Source organism: Protopterus annectens, chromosome 8.part0 (assembly GCF_019279795.1).
Source record: "Protopterus annectens isolate FY-2018-M chromosome 8.part0, PAN1.0, whole genome shotgun sequence".
NCBI lineage: Eukaryota > Metazoa > Chordata > Ceratodontiformes > Protopteridae > Protopterus > Protopterus annectens.
Window position 1 is genome coordinate 1,075,464,632 of NC_056741.1, and position 15,757 is coordinate 1,075,480,388.

General features: G+C 40.6%; 1 protein-coding gene across 1 annotated transcript in view; it reads right to left on the minus strand.

Moving 5' to 3' along the window:
* Nucleotides 1-15,757, minus strand: part of LOC122809226 (semaphorin-6D-like) — a 955,253-nt gene that overhangs the window by 279,364 nt on the left and 660,132 nt on the right. The window lies entirely within an intron of this gene.

A 15,757-nucleotide genomic window follows, 5' to 3' on the forward strand; every position in this document is an offset into this window, starting at 1 on the left:
ACTTGTATTTGAACTCTTATTGTATTTGTCATATGTACAAATGTATAATTATGTAATCTTCCTTGGAGCTTTTCTCCCAGAGTCTCTGCTGAAAACGGGCTTCTGGCCCAGTCGGACATTACCCAGTTATCAAATGTAAATAAATAAATAAATAAATTTATTTTACCTCACACTTTTCATTGGTATATTAACATTCACTTTCATTTTTCCTCAAACTATCCAAATGCAATAAAGGTTGCAGGTTTTAATGACTTAGTGAATATTAAATGTTTTCTGAAGAACAGAAGACTGAAGATTTTAAAATGCACTGTCCATTTTATGTCATTAGATGTGTGCCTTTAAATGAATGTATTCCTTTTGCTAGTGCACTTTAAGTAATTGATTGTTTTATTAGGTAATTATTTTGAGTTGATATATAAGGGGATGCTGCTGTGTGCATTTTATTTCATTCTGAAGAAGTCTTTTGAGACGAAAGCAATATTAAACTGTGTTTTTCACTATTGCTGATGGTTTCCTTCATTGTTCGGTCAGACTGGTGGTTAAGTTCAAATCTTTCACACACAAGCTCCTTGTTACTTAAACAAATGCTGTTTCATTTCTAAATTAAAGTTTTACTAAACTGCAAACATGGTCTCTCCTATTCATTTTTTCCATGCATGCAATCATACCCTCCCTCTACCCAAAATGCATGTATTCACTACTTTAATCTTTTCTTCATAACTTGTATCTCCAGCTCTATAATCAATTTATTCAGCCTTTTATGTACCATCACCACCAACAACAACATTCCAGCATTCCTCTACTAATAAGAGACAGTAGACATTTCTTTAGGTAAGGTGCAATTATGGCCATGTCAAAGTTAACAGCAGCTCTGAATCTCCTGCAGCCACCCGATAATACATACTGATACACACAAGTCTTAAATGTGTTTACACACTACAGTATATTAAGTCTTTCTTGGGGGGTTAGTAGGGGCCTTGGATCCTTACCACTCTTTCGCTCTAAATACCTCCTAATGTATACAATGGCATTCTGTTCCACCTATCAAAATGCATAAGCTTGCACGTCTTTGCATTAAGACTAAACCGGAATATATTAAATCAAGAATTCCAGTTGACATCTCATTCATTCACCATGTTGCTTACTTGTGCTTCATAAAACTAACTCTCCCTTAATGCCAGACTTGCTTTTTTTTTAGCAAAGCACATCCTGAACAAAAGCAGCCCTAGAACTAAAACCTGTGCAACTCCACTGATCATGTTTCTTCGTCCAGACACCTCGTACACGACTGCCTTCCTCATCATAAACCCACGTCACACATCTGTGTCCGGCTTCTACTCAGTAAAACTGTGTCTGATGAGCCTACCCCATTGCAACACTGCAGAAGAATATGGCATGAGGTCTGCATGGTAAACCCATGCAAACTTGGGTCAAGCAATTCTAGCTAAAACCTGCTACACTTTTCCTCAAACATTCCAAGGATCTCTAGTCTGCCTATACCTCCATGTTTCTTTCAAGTCCTTGGCACATTTGCTACAGAACCTGCTTAGATAATTGGTCAATTAATTCATCTGAAAGTCTGTCTATAATATGGACATAGCTGACAACTTGACCCTTAAAATCTGCCAGATGTCTCAGACTCCCTCTCAATCTCCATCTCTCTCACACAAAGAGTGCATTATTCTAAACAGCCCATAATGCTAAGATGGTTCTAAACACACCTTAGAAAGTAAGTATTCTGCCAGCTTTTCTACATGAATGGTACCTACCATTCTTTGAACTCTTTTTGATGAATTTACACTGCAGATGCCATTTTAAATTATAACGAAGAGAGTAACTAGTGTCCTGAGTAACAGAAACCTGAACTTATTTAAACAGTTTTGCATTATGTGGCCAAAGTCCCCTCCTTGAGATTCTCATTGGACTGCTTTGCCATAAAACAGAATATAATACTTTTTTTTCTAACACTAGTTTAAAAATGATGAAAGACTTATTTAATCATTGTGAGCTATAATTTAGTAAGATTCCAGGCAGTATAGAATGGCTGTCTTCCTCTCAAAAATTCCTCAATAAAGCACTTGTAGTGTGCAGTTCACATACCACACTGCAAGTCAGTACAAGTAGCAAAAGTCTCTTAATATCTCAAATGGCAGTAAGTATTGTGCCGAAATGACTGGTCCATTTATTGCCTATATTTATGGACAAGGTTAGTAAGCCTACCTTAAGTGTAGCTGTGACTGTGGCACAACTTATCAGCACCGATTACAGACGACCTCAGAGTTATATTAGACATATTTTGTCACTGCTGGGTATAAAACTGGAAATTATGTCAGTATGCGTTCCACATGTTCTCTGATATTCTAACAAGAAGTTAGGCTGTGATAACAATTTCTGCCCAAGGGGGCATACAAAACCCCAGCTCATTAAGTGTGCCTGATTTGAGTTTGAACTTGTTGTGGGTCTGTCTCATCCAAGTAAAATTCCAAAGAGGAGTTTTTGGTAAACAATGCTCATACAAAATGGTGGCATCATAAAATTAACTGAAAATGAACTCTCTGAACATGTTGCTTTCAAAAGCGATTACAACAAAATGGTACTGTCTGAAAAACAGGGTAAGTTCCTTTCTGTGTGTTGCCGTGACTTCAGAATTCATTAAGTATGGATGGATGGACTTAGTAGTAGGTAGTGAGGCTGCAACACCAGATGGAAAAAGTGACGCTGCAGTTTTGATGCATTATTTTCCTGTCTGGAATTGCAAGCTCATTTCTGACAAACTAAAGTTTTGGTTCAAACTGTTGAGAAGGATTATTTATGAACGTTTCAGTTTTGTTGACCTGACATACAATGCTGTCATGGACCTCACTCACTTACTAAACCAACCATAAAACTTACATCAATGTTTGTGTTTATAGTCCTTTCATGAGTACTATATAATGTAATTAGCACTGTTGGGGCACCAGTTTCCTCATTTATGCAAAGAATGCTTTGCCCTGGGGCACTTCCTCACAAACCATGCTAACATATGTAATGCTCATTATCCATCGGAATCCCTCTTCCCACCACATACAAAGCTGATTGATAAGGGAAATCCCCTTCCTATCCCTGCCTTCATGTAGCATCACAGGTGTTATGGCAGATCACATCAACCTGCAATGCCTACATAACACGGCGTATCAGAATAATTTATAAATATGCACCATGCAGGTGACTCTCATGTCGTTCCACTACTGCATCGCAGTGCTGCATTCTTAAGCTGCTATAACTTGGTAACAGGCAGCTCAGCGTTCATACAGAAGCTGCATGACTGAGGCAAACACTGAAGATGTATCCAGAATTATGACCAACCTCCTCACAACCTTATCCACCAATGAAGAATTTTAAATGGCAGATAGCATGACAGCAACTGCTGTGGTGCTGAAGGGATGATTTTGGACTGCCCATCATAAATTATGAAATACAGCTACCCTAATGTAACTCTCCTCCCCATTATGAAATGCTCACAATCAAAATCAGCACAGCAGGATAGGCACGTGGATGCTCTTTACTGTTTTAGTTTGTAATTCTGTTTGCTCTCGTCTGTTAGTGCAAATCAGCATAAACTTGTTAACACTGACAAACATAAGTGCTGGAGGTGGGACTTCACCCACTGCCATTATTGCTGTTTAATGTAAATCAACATTTTTGAACTACTTAAAGTAACTTTAAGACTCTAATGCAGGAAGTTTACTTTTTCACTCCAAACTACAACTTTAGCTTGGGCATAGTGATGCAGTAGCTGACATTTCTGCATCACAGGTCTTGGTTCTTTGGTCTGAGTTCTAGCTAGGGTACAGTATGTACAGAATCTACATATTGTCCTTGTCAATGTGTGGAATTTCACGAAATGCCCCATTCCCTCCCACATCCCGAAGACATACCATTAGGCGGCTTATTGATCCTCTTAACTGCATGTGGGTATACGTGGGAGACATCTATGCAAACATGTGCAAGTGTATATCCTGCAAGTACCTGATGCCCCACATGACCTTAGCTTTTTGTTTTATGCCCACTGCTTTTCAAGACTCTCCCAGCTAACTGTAACCAAAAAGTGAATAACGCTAGTGTCAGACAATTACAGAATGAAACTACTGCTTTGCCTTTTCAACCGTTTCTGTTTTAGACTCCCCAGTGCTTTGTCCAGCTGTCACATTTGTGCATCTGTCAAGGCAGAAAGGCTGTACATAGACTGCATACTTCTTACAATTACAATCTGGAACAGTGTCTCACTTCCATTGCTACTGGCTACAATGCTGTAGTCTAACAAGTGATGGCAATGTGACAGTGTAACAATCTTTTAAGTGTAATCACTCAGTACTTTGGTAGTCATTCATCTTCCTATAGTCAATGCACTCTACTTCAATTATGACCGTGCCACTTAACTATGTAGTTTACGTCCACACAAGCTAGTACCACATAATAACCACATAGTTTACATCCACACAAACATAAGTTTGCTTCAGAGCTGCTCTATATTTAAAAAAAAAACATTAAAACTGATGCAATGCAAGATAAATTATTAACTGTAATATACCTAGATAAATCAATGCAATACACCATTTTTGAAAAAACAACGATGTTTGTTTATCTCCTGATGGAAATAATCTTCTGATATATGCTTGAACATGTACCATCTACTAAAGTTGCTTTGCTCTTATGGTCTAAAGCCATAGTTCAGCTTTCCATAGATAAGTGGCCTTTAAAATGCATGCCTATTGCTTATTTTACTTGGTTCACAGCTAACAAAGTAAACATTAAAGCTCAGCATTTAAAGTTAAGCTTTATTTCTAGTCAATCTTAAGTGTCAATGGCCACATAAACAGGCACACTGTCCCAGCTGGTGTCTTTCAGTATAGTAAAAAGTGTTCACATCTAGAAAAGGTAACAATATTGATTTACCGAAGCGCATTAAAACAACATAGCATACAAAAGCAAACTGTTACTAGCATGCTGTAACTTGTAATTTTTACACGCTTTATTAAACTTAAGCATAAACCAGATCGGACTGTGGAATGCTTTACTCAATAAAAGATGCTGACAGGGAATGCTGTCTGATTTATACATTTTGTCTGCCATCTAGCCAGCTAAATTCACTTGCAGTTACCCATCCAGACTTTTTCTGCATGAATGCTGCAGAGTATCTTTATTTGTTTATTATGCACAAGTGAGGCAATCCATCATCTGCCACTACTTGAATGCGCTGACTTCTATTTTACTTGATGGGTTAGGCTGTCTTCATTGCTGTGGTATTTTATGATTTGTGATAGATTATGAAGTTTGTCCTGAATGGTATGCGATATTCCCTTCACACGCTCTTCTCTTCAGCATACAAAACAAAATTTCAGAACTAAATGAAACAGAAAAAATTCTCATCTGCTCTTGCATTTCAAGAGAATTTGAAATGACTTGAAATGTCAAAGCTGATTGCATCCATTAACTGTCTGACAATTTCTATACAAAGGTACATTATATGACAATACAGATAAAAAAACCATCATTAAAGATTTACATTAGCAAGAGCACTTCTAATATCCCGCAACTTTTGCAACAAAAACTGAAGCAAAACAGAAAATTTACAAATGTATTGTTGATTTAGTTTTTGAGCATGGATGGTCATTCAGCCATGGATGTTTTTTTTCCCTGACGTATTTACTGATTTATCCCCGAAAAAGAAAGAAAAGTGCTTTTGCTATAGCACTCTGTTCAAAGCAGCCACAGCTGTGGTGCTAAACTGCCCTACAAAGAAAGTGATGCAAACTTTTCAGTTTTGGGCCTTTTTAATCAGTCAGCTCCAAGATATAGACACTGAATTCCAATTTACTGTCTAGACTGTCAGTGGACCTTAGCAGAAAACATGGGAATCATAAACAATGGATTTTATGTAATGGCTGCAGTGAAAATAAAAACAGTAGCGTGAGTCCTTAGTCAGTAGAAAAATGAGGGTCTGCAAAAGAATAGTGTGGTTAGGATGGCCTGTACTGTAAGCAGGTACACTAATTATCTTGGCAGGTGACCAAATATTATAGGCAACTGGATGACTCTGCAGGGCTAATGTGTATTTGTGTTTATATAACTGAAACACTTCATGCTGCATTTGTACTGTGTGCTGTGTAAAATGGAGTTGAAAAATTATTGTGGCTATTGTACTTGTTTCTATACTACAATTAGACATCTAGGTTGTACAATGGCACCAAAACTATAACTGTTGTGTAAGGGATCTGTTCCTGCTGCTGTCTGCCTAAGTTAAACAGCTGTTATTTTGGTTTGCTGAACTGTATACTTGTGTGAAGCAAGTAAATACTTACTATAGCTGGTTATTGTTGGCATGTGTGAAACAGAGTTTAACTAAATTACTGATGTCAATGTACTTATTTACTCTTACTATGATCATATGTCTGAGGTGTGTATATTGTCAACAAAAGTGGATAAAACTGTAGAGCATGACTCTATTTGTCATTGAAAATGACTGACTGCCATCTGCTTAAGTTGAATAGCTGATATTCTGCCTTTGCAGAGCTAATGTACACTTGAGAGGTTAGTTGAAATACCTTACCGTGTGATTATTAAATTACTGTGATCATTATTATAATTAGAGATAGGAGGTGTACACACTAAAGTGCAGATAAATAATGGGTAAGGGTGTGGTCTGTAGATGACTACTATGCATCTGTGTGAAGCAAGGTGGAATACATTACTGTGGCTACTTGTGTGTATGCAACTAACTTGAGAAACATTACTAAAGCCATTCTGTAATCACCTATGGACATATGAGGTATACATGGGCAACAAATGGAGATGCAAATTTTGGCTACTGGGGCTAACTTTACTCTACTGTTTCCTTGGTTTAAATAGTCAACCTGGCTTCCAGGACAAATGTGCATTTATGTGAGGTGAGGAGGAATATTTTACTGTGGCTAGTGTGTGTGTGTGTGTGTGTGTGTGTGTGTGTGTGTGTGTGTTTGAAAAACTTCAGATATACTATTCTGGCCATTTTTTTACCATGATTGGTTATAATTGCTAAGCAAAGGATCAGTGTGTTGGTAAAACTGACCTACTCCTGTTGTTGTTTGATCACAGTTAAACACTAACCTGATTTGGTAGGAGCAGTGCCACACAAAGTATTGTATTTGCTGAAATCAATGTAAAATGATCACTGCTGTGAATTGTACTTGTATGTGTGTATATGTGGGGGTAATTAATAAGTTGACCATAAAGGCTTTCACTTTCCATCACTGCCAAACCCCACCAGGATATATAATAAGTGTCTCTCATTAGCAGACTGGACAGCATATTTTTGAAAGCAACTGATCATTGGTAGCAAATAGCATTACCATTGTGTACCTCTCTGGTCTATTAGTGGCTGAGGTTCCTTCTATGCGCAGTCTGCATGTCCTCCCTGTCTTTACATGGGCTTTTTCCAGATGTTCTGATTTCCTATAACATCTAAAGATCTGCTGTTGGTGGAGTGACGTTTTTCCAATTCACCTGTAGTCAAACGTGTGGTGTAGAACAGCAGCACAGTGTGTAGCACTGCTATTTTACAGCAAGAGTGTCACTGGTTCAATTTTTGACAGGGCTGCCAAAATGTAAAGTCTTTTCTACTTGCATAGTAAACTGTATGGGTAGCATTAGCAGTTCAGGGGGTCAAAAAGTGTCAGATGACTCTACTGCATTCAAAGGGTGGATGGAAGCATACAGTGTGTGTGTGTGTGTGTGTGTGTGTGTGTGTGTGTGTGTGTGTGTGTGTGTGTGTGTGTGTGTATATGTGTGTGTATATGTGTGTGTATATGTGCTCGCGCGTGTGCCTATAAATGTCACCAGTTTTGTCTGTGGACCCATACACTCTTGACAGGCACATGCATAAAACTCTTCCTTGGTAGAGGCAAAACAACATCAGCTGTTAACAAGTACTTACAAGAAAGAGCTTCTGCAGTCTGGTGGCCCCCACACCCCCAGCTGAGTGAGGGGATTTGACACGGGCGTCGTGGAGAGGACCCATCATGAACCTCTGACCTTGTACTAATCAACTTTCAAAGTAGCTATGATTAGAAATGCACACAGTCACTACAGCTTGTCTGGTGACTGGAATCAGTATGGTCATTATTTCTTTAACTTTCCTTCCAAATAAACCACAGAGATGTGCAGAGAAGGTTGATATAGCTTATGTGGGGGCTGCAGACACACTGATTATTGCATTAATTTTCCTAACAATCAAACTACAGATGATTACAAAGAAGATTTCTGTAGCTTGCTTTGGGTCAGTATAATGTCTAGGAACAAGGTGGAATATATTACTGTGACCATTATTTTTTTACTTCCCTCACAGTCAAACATTAAACATGTGTAATGGTGGCTATCTTTTGGGAGTAGGGGATAAAGAGGCGTGCTGTGTACACACATCTGACAATATCAAGTTAAAATAAGTTACCGTGGTCATTTGTTGTTTCACTTTCATGCTAAGCTAACATCAGATGGGTGCATAGAAGGTGACTTTTCTGTGGTGGATAGGGAGGGAAGCATTATTCCTAGACAAGATGCATCTTTGCAAGACTATCTTCCCAGTTTATTCGAAAATACTGCTTTGAACAGTAAGCATTAGACACAACTTATTTCACCTTGAAAGAAAATAAATCAATTTACTTCCTTAGATATGGTTTTGTTTATGGATAAGAAGGATGGAAAATAGCTCTGAAATGTACCTCACAGCATCTAGAACCCAATGGTCTCAGACAGCCTAGTGGCCCCTAGTCTCCCCAGGTTATTTCCTCCATGTGAAGAATAAGAAAAGGGAAACCTACACAAGAAAGAAGCTATCTGGATAGTGTGGGGAAGTCAGAATGGTGGGTGGGGTGAGGTGCAGTGGGAAGAACTTTAGAGTCTATTGCCTACAACTCTGTTTTACCTAAAACTGCCCCCCTGTCCGTTAAGGAATTCATCTGATACATTTAATGAGGAGATAAAACTGTAGTTGGTTATTTCAGAATGCAGTCCACACATATTTAAATGGGATGCATTCAAGATATGAACACCTTTTATGAAACATTGTTTTAATTTGCAGAAAGCCCCTTTAGCAAATCAACATTTGCTAAAAGACAGACAGAGAATGTTAAATAAGTGATTTTACAAAAACAAATCTTTCAAGGCAGCAAAATCTCACAGAACACAGTACACAAAACATCAGGAGAAAAACTCACAAGACTAAAACCCTAAAATATATGACAACACTGATTCGTTCATTGCACTTAATGGGGCTTCCTGTAAGTTTTATTTCATAAAAGTAATGTGCCAGATCTTTGTTAAATGACCAACGTGCTCAATGAAAGGCAGGCTAAGAGGCACAAGTTATATTGAAACGTGACCTATACATTTTGTATAACAGCTATAAGAAAAAAAAGTGAGCTACTAGGTAATTTTGAAGATGTACATAGTTGTAATACTTCTGCTTTTTTCATAATGTTTAGTTACTTATTAAGCACCACTGGATTAATGTTTAAAACGGTAACATCTGTAATTATTATTGTGTTATCATTTACACTACAGGACTGCTGATAACATGTTTGCAACTAAAATGCAAAGCAGAAACAAAGGGTTTTCCCTGTAAATACAACTTACACAGGGAGCTATACTTTAAAGAAATCTGCTTTGTCAATTTCCTTTTCTTCTGCTTTTCTTGGAGAGAGTCAGTGACAGATGAGCTGAGACACTGGGCAGACCATACTTCTCTTTATCTTCCTGCTTGTGTAGAAGTGCCATAAAGCTGGACTCTATAGCAGAGCAAATGTCTTTTCAGTGTGCCTTAAGGTCTGACCAAGAGCTTTGTCCTAGTGGCCCATGCCAAAAAAATCTCCAAGAGGAGCCAACCAGGTGGCATCATGTTATGAATCCTGAAGCAACTCAGATCTTTTTGATCTGAGGAAGCAACAGTCCTACTTCAGGGTTTAACTGGACCACTAAAGCTCACCGGTAACCCTGCCCTGAAACCGTGCTTTCATTACTTGTGACTATTGGTGTTACCCTTTCTGGCACTACCCACAACTTGTGACTATAGACAAGGATTATAATGTGCGTTGATTGGAAAACCGTGCTTTTTCTCAGAATTTAGGTGAAGACTACAGAGTGCTTTGACTGGTAAACAGAAAGCTTCTTCTCAGAACTCTATTTCCACTTCACCACGACTGACTGGATGACAGTTCTATGCTCCTCATTGTCAGCACTCATAAATAAAGCACTTCAAGTACACAACTCCTCCAAAAATAGCAGCTTGATTCCCCTTTAACCAAGTACACACTCGGAGAGAACCCTATCCTTCCTAGTGACTATCAAAGCATTAGATTTGAAGAAAAGCTGTGTACTTTTTAAATAAAATTTTGTGGGTGTGGATAGGCAACTAAAGAACATACATTGTTAATGGAGACAATACAGCAATGACGTATTGCATTACATGCCTGTGTGTTTTAACTCTCAGCAGTGTTGTAGCAAGGTTGGCATGAACAGGGAGCCTGCCACAGGCACCAACTTGTAGATGTGGCTAACATTAAAAAAGCTGACAGTTTGCAAGCTGTCAGTAAAGCACTTAAACATGTTGTAAACTATCAAACTGTTCTGTTCTTAAAAGTAGTTAAGACTACCTTTATAAGACCAAACAGACCGTTTTTATGCTGTCTATAACAGATCACAACTGTATTGCTTAATGACAGGTTGTGAATTGTTAAACTGTTCTCGAAAAACATCTGACAGTCTACAAGTTATTCTTATTGTGATTGCATATGGAAAAAGTACAGTTTTGTACCTACCATAAATGTAGATGTTCGAGTGCTAATACAGCTGCAGTCATAACAGATGGGTTCTCCTGCCGTCAGGCGGGTCCTCGGTTGGCCGAATTCCAAAGTCTAGGTCCGGCGTCGGTTGTCGTCGCTTCTTCCCTGACGTCAGTGTGACAGGGGTATAAAAGAACCAGCCAACGACATTTTCTTCAGTTTTTCTTGCCCCAGATGTCAGGTGCCCCCAGAAGGAAGGCAATACATAAATTTGTGTAATAAAGCAATGCCATATAATCAAAATACAGTAGTGCAAGCAAATACATCAAGAATGAATACCCCAATCAGGTTGCATGAGGAGATGTTAGCCAATAGGCCTGTCCCAAGAGGGGAAGGAGGGAGGGAAACCTGGACTGCAGCTGTATTAGCACTCGAACATCTACATTTATGGTAGGTACAAAACTGTACTATGTTCATCGTGCATACAGCTGCAGTCACAACAGATGGGTAGAATCCCAAAGCTAAGAAAGGGGTGGTAGGCACTAGGTGGAACTAGGAGGAGCCAGAATGCCCTGCAAGACTGCAGTGGCAAAGCCCGCTCTAGATTTGGAGTATAGTGGAAGGTGGTAGTGCTTGGAGAAGGTATGCACAGAACTCCAAGTGGCTGCTTCCAAAATGTCTTTGGTAGGAACTCCTCTGAGAAAAGAGATCTGATGCCTGTATGTACAGTTTTGCCATGAAAAGAATAGCAAAAGCGTATGCAGTGGGCTATCCATTTTGAGATCGTCTGTTTGGAAATTGGCTTTCCTTGAGCTCCTATGGCATAGGACACAAAGAGCTGTTCTGATTTTCTGAAAGGCTTTGTTCTGACCAAATAATAACGCAGTTGTCTGTGGATGTCCAAGGAATGTAGTAATCTCTCCCCTTTGTTTTGAGGATTGGGATAAAAGGTAGGTAAGTGTATAGCCTGATTCAAAGCTACCCTGGATACCACTTTTGGCATAAAGGACGGGTTGGTTCGTAAGGAAACTCTGTCCTGATGGAAGATGATAAAGGGCTGCACAGCCATGAGAGCTTGTAGTTCCGATACCCTACGAGCTGAGGTAATAGCCAGAAGGAAAGCTGTTTTCCAGGACAAATATTGCAAATCTGATGAGGCAGCTGGCTCAAAAGGAGGCAAGGTCAGTTTTTCTAGAATGAAATTGAGATCCCAAGCAGGTATTGGTTGTTTCCTTGGGGGTTTTAGGTTCTTAGCCCCTCTGAGGAACTGTCTTAAGAGGGGGTGAGAGAATAAGGGTGGATCAGTGTTGTATTCTGCAGAAATGGCTGAGGCATGGATTTTGATGGAGGAGAATGAAAGTCCACTGCTTAGCAGCTCAGCTAGATACTATAATATTTGAGGTAAATTCAGTTTTCCAGGATCCTGGCCCTTTTTCTCATTCCAGACACAAAACCGTTTCCATTTTGCGGAGTAAGCTTTTCTAGTAGACGGCCTTTTGGCCTCCAAAATGACATCCTGCACCTCCTTGGAGAGTAGGGTCTGTTGTGGTGCTAAGGAATCTTCCATGAGGCTAGATTGAGTGTTTTTAGCTGACTGTGAAGAGTTTTGAAGCTGTGCTGAGTCAGAAGAAGAGGCATTAGAGGCAGGGTCCATGGTGGGGAATGCGTCAGGCTCCTCAGGAGTGGGTACCAGTGTTGTCTTGGCCAGTCTGGAGCAATGAGAATCATCTTTGGTCTGTCTGCTCTGGTTTGTAATAGAACTTTGGACAGCAGAAGAAAAGGTGGGAAGGCATAAACTGTCATTGATGTCCAACTGAAAGACAGAGCGTCCACTCTCCAGGCCTTTGGATGAAAAATCCTTGAGCAGAATTTTGTCAATTGGTGATTTTTGTGGGAGGCAAAGAGATCTATGTCTGGCCTTCCCCATGCTTGAATTATCTCTGTAAAAACTTGAGGATGCAACTTCCATTCGTGTGGATCTGTCATATTTCTGCTTAGGTTGTCTGTCAGTGTGTTTTCCTTGCCTGGCAAGTACTGTGCTTGTAGTTCGATTTGTAAGTCCAGGGCCATGTTCCAAAGTGACATGGCCAGTCTGCATAGGGGGTATGAATGGGTTCCTCCTTGTTTGTTTATGTACCACATTACTGTGGTGTTGACCTGGTTACAGAAGGTCTTTGAAAACTATAATAGCATTTATTACTGCTAGCATTTCCTTTTGACTGATGTGAAGGCGCTTTTCTTTTTGGGACCATTTGCCCTGAATGCACCGATCTGTCATGTGCGCCCCCCAGGCGTAGTCCGAGGCGTCTGTTGTGATGACTTGATTTGCTTGAGGCTTGCTGAATGGGAGACCTGTGTTTGTTTGGCATGCTTGAGCCCACCACAGAAATTCCTTTTGAAGACATGGAATTAGTGGTATTATTGTTTCCAAACTGTGGCTGTGTTGAGACCATAGGTTTTTCAGGTACTATTGAAGTTTCCTCATATGCAGCTTTGCATATGGGATTAGCAAGATGCAAGATGCCATGAATCCCAGAGCCTGCAGGATTTTCCTTGCAGTCAGCCTGGTGCAATTTGTTAGTGTTCTGAAGTATTGAGTTAGTTGCCCCTGCTTCTCTGGCATGAGGTAGGCCATCTGGGTGTCCAAGTTGGCACCCAGGAAAATTATTTTCCGAGAGGGCATTAGCCTTGATTTCTTTTTGTTGACTGTGTATCCCAGAGAATTCAACAACATTATTACATAAGCCAGATGTTTCAGAAGAATGTGCTTGCTGTCCGCTTGGATCAGGCAGTCGTCCAAGTAGGGGTATATTTGTATCCCTTGAAGTCTGCAGTAGGCAATTACTGATGCCAGGCATTTCGTGAATACTCTGGGCGCAGTAGATATGCCAAAGGGCAATGCAGAGAATTGATAATGGGTTGAACCTGCAAGAAATCTGAGGTATCTTCTGCAATTTTGTCTGATTGGGACATGCAGGTATGCCTCCTTGAGGTCCAATGTTACCAGCCAAGACTCCTTGCCCAGCATGGGAAGAAGCTGCTGTAGAGTGAGCATCTTGAATTTTAATGCAGTAGAAATGTGTTTAGGATGGATAGGTCCAAAATAGGTCTCCAATCTTTTCCCTTCCTTGGTACCAGGAATAGTCTGGAATAAAAACCTTGACCTTGTTAGATGTAGGTACCTCTTCAATAGCTTTCATGTTCATGAGATCTGAAATTTGTCTTTGTGCCTCTGCCCTTTGATTGTGTGGCAGGTTTGGCATGCCTCTCATTTTTGGAAGGGTGTGAAAATGGAATCTGTAGCCTCTGTTTATAATGTCCAGGATCCATTTGTCTTTTGTGACAATATGCCAATTTTTTGAAAATAATGCCAGTTTTCCTCCTAAGCGTGCTGCCATTTGAGTCTTGCTTGGCATGCAAAGGGGAAAGTCATTGGGCTTGCTTTCTGAATGGTTGCGAGTTATCCTCACCACCTCTTTGTGTAGGAGCTTGCCATTATCTGCCTCTAAATGATCCTTGGGATTGCCCTCTGCCCCTCAGGCGCCTGTATCTACCTCTTTGGGGTCTGTCCGTTGCTGGAAAGGACCAATTTTTGGAAGGCCAATTTCTACTGAAACGTGGGGGTTGTACCTGTAGAAAATCTTTCACTGTTTGCATTGATTTAGCCTTTTCCTCCATTTTCCTTAATACCTCCTCAGCATTAGCACCAAATAATACATCCTTTTGTAGAGGGGCATCTAGTAATTTAGCTTTGACATGATCTGGTAAGGTTTGTTCCTTGAGCCAGGCATGTCTACGTCTGACTGATCCTGTAACAGCAGCTCTACATGAGGCCTCTAGAGCATCAAAACCACATTGTAAGGTATGTTTACCCACTTGTTCTGCACTATGCATCAAATCCTGCAACTCCTTCAAGTCTGGTTGTTCAGGTTGTGACATTTTACTTCTCAATTGTGATAACAAAAACTGTTGGTACTTTAGCATATGGAACTGACAGTTTAATGCCCTCATGGTTAAGGTGGCCGAGGTATATACCTTTTTTCCCCACCTTCCTAAGGATCTGGAATCTCTCTCGGAAGGTAATGGATTTTTAGCACTGGAGGCCTTAATTCCCTTGGGGCCCTGTGAGATGGTTTCTGGGTCAGCAGCATGGCTTTTGTATAGAAATTGGTGCGAGTCAGGAACCCTGTAGTACCTGTCAGGCTTGACTGGGGCTGGAGGTAGAGAATCCAGGTTAAGGCAGGCCTCCGAGTACACATCATCTAGTATGTCCAAGACAGGAGGTATAGCCAGAGGCCTGTGCTGAGGTAGCAAGAGAAATTCCCTAAGCCTTTTCTTGGAATCTGAATAATCTTGGCCTTCCCAGTGGAAGTGTTCCCTTAAGGTATGCAAAGTTTCCCCAAAAGAGTAATCCTCTGGGGGGGATACAGAGGGAATGGACTCCTCTGCTTCAGAGTCTTCAAAAGGGTAGTAAGAATGTTCCTGTTCATCAGAGTGCTCTGATATAATGGAGCCCTGATCCGAGGAGGGGGATTCTTCCTCCACTCTGGGCCTTTTGTCCGGGGGGGGGGGTTGAAAACCCCTGATAAGAGTAATTAAATCCTCAGCCATTTTAAGCATCTGTTTTGTAGGCATGGGGCCTGGAGATGGGCCCTGTGTAGCTTGTCTCTTAGAATGCATGGCTGTTGTAGACTTAGTGAAAGCCTTGATGGAAAAAGAAGAGGAAGGTCTGAAGACACCTTGAGAGGAGGTAGACCTGTCCACATTTTGAGATTCGCCGCCAAGAGTGGTTTCGGTATCTGTAGTTGGGGTGTGGGCCGAGGAGCCTCCGACCTCGGGCACAGGAGACACCGCCAATGAAGTGTCGTCGGTAGTCAGGGGCTGCGTAGGCGCCTCGCTGAGAACCGGACCACGTGTAGTCGGCTTTGGCGTGGTGTCGGTAGAGGCCGCGGACCTCGTGTGTC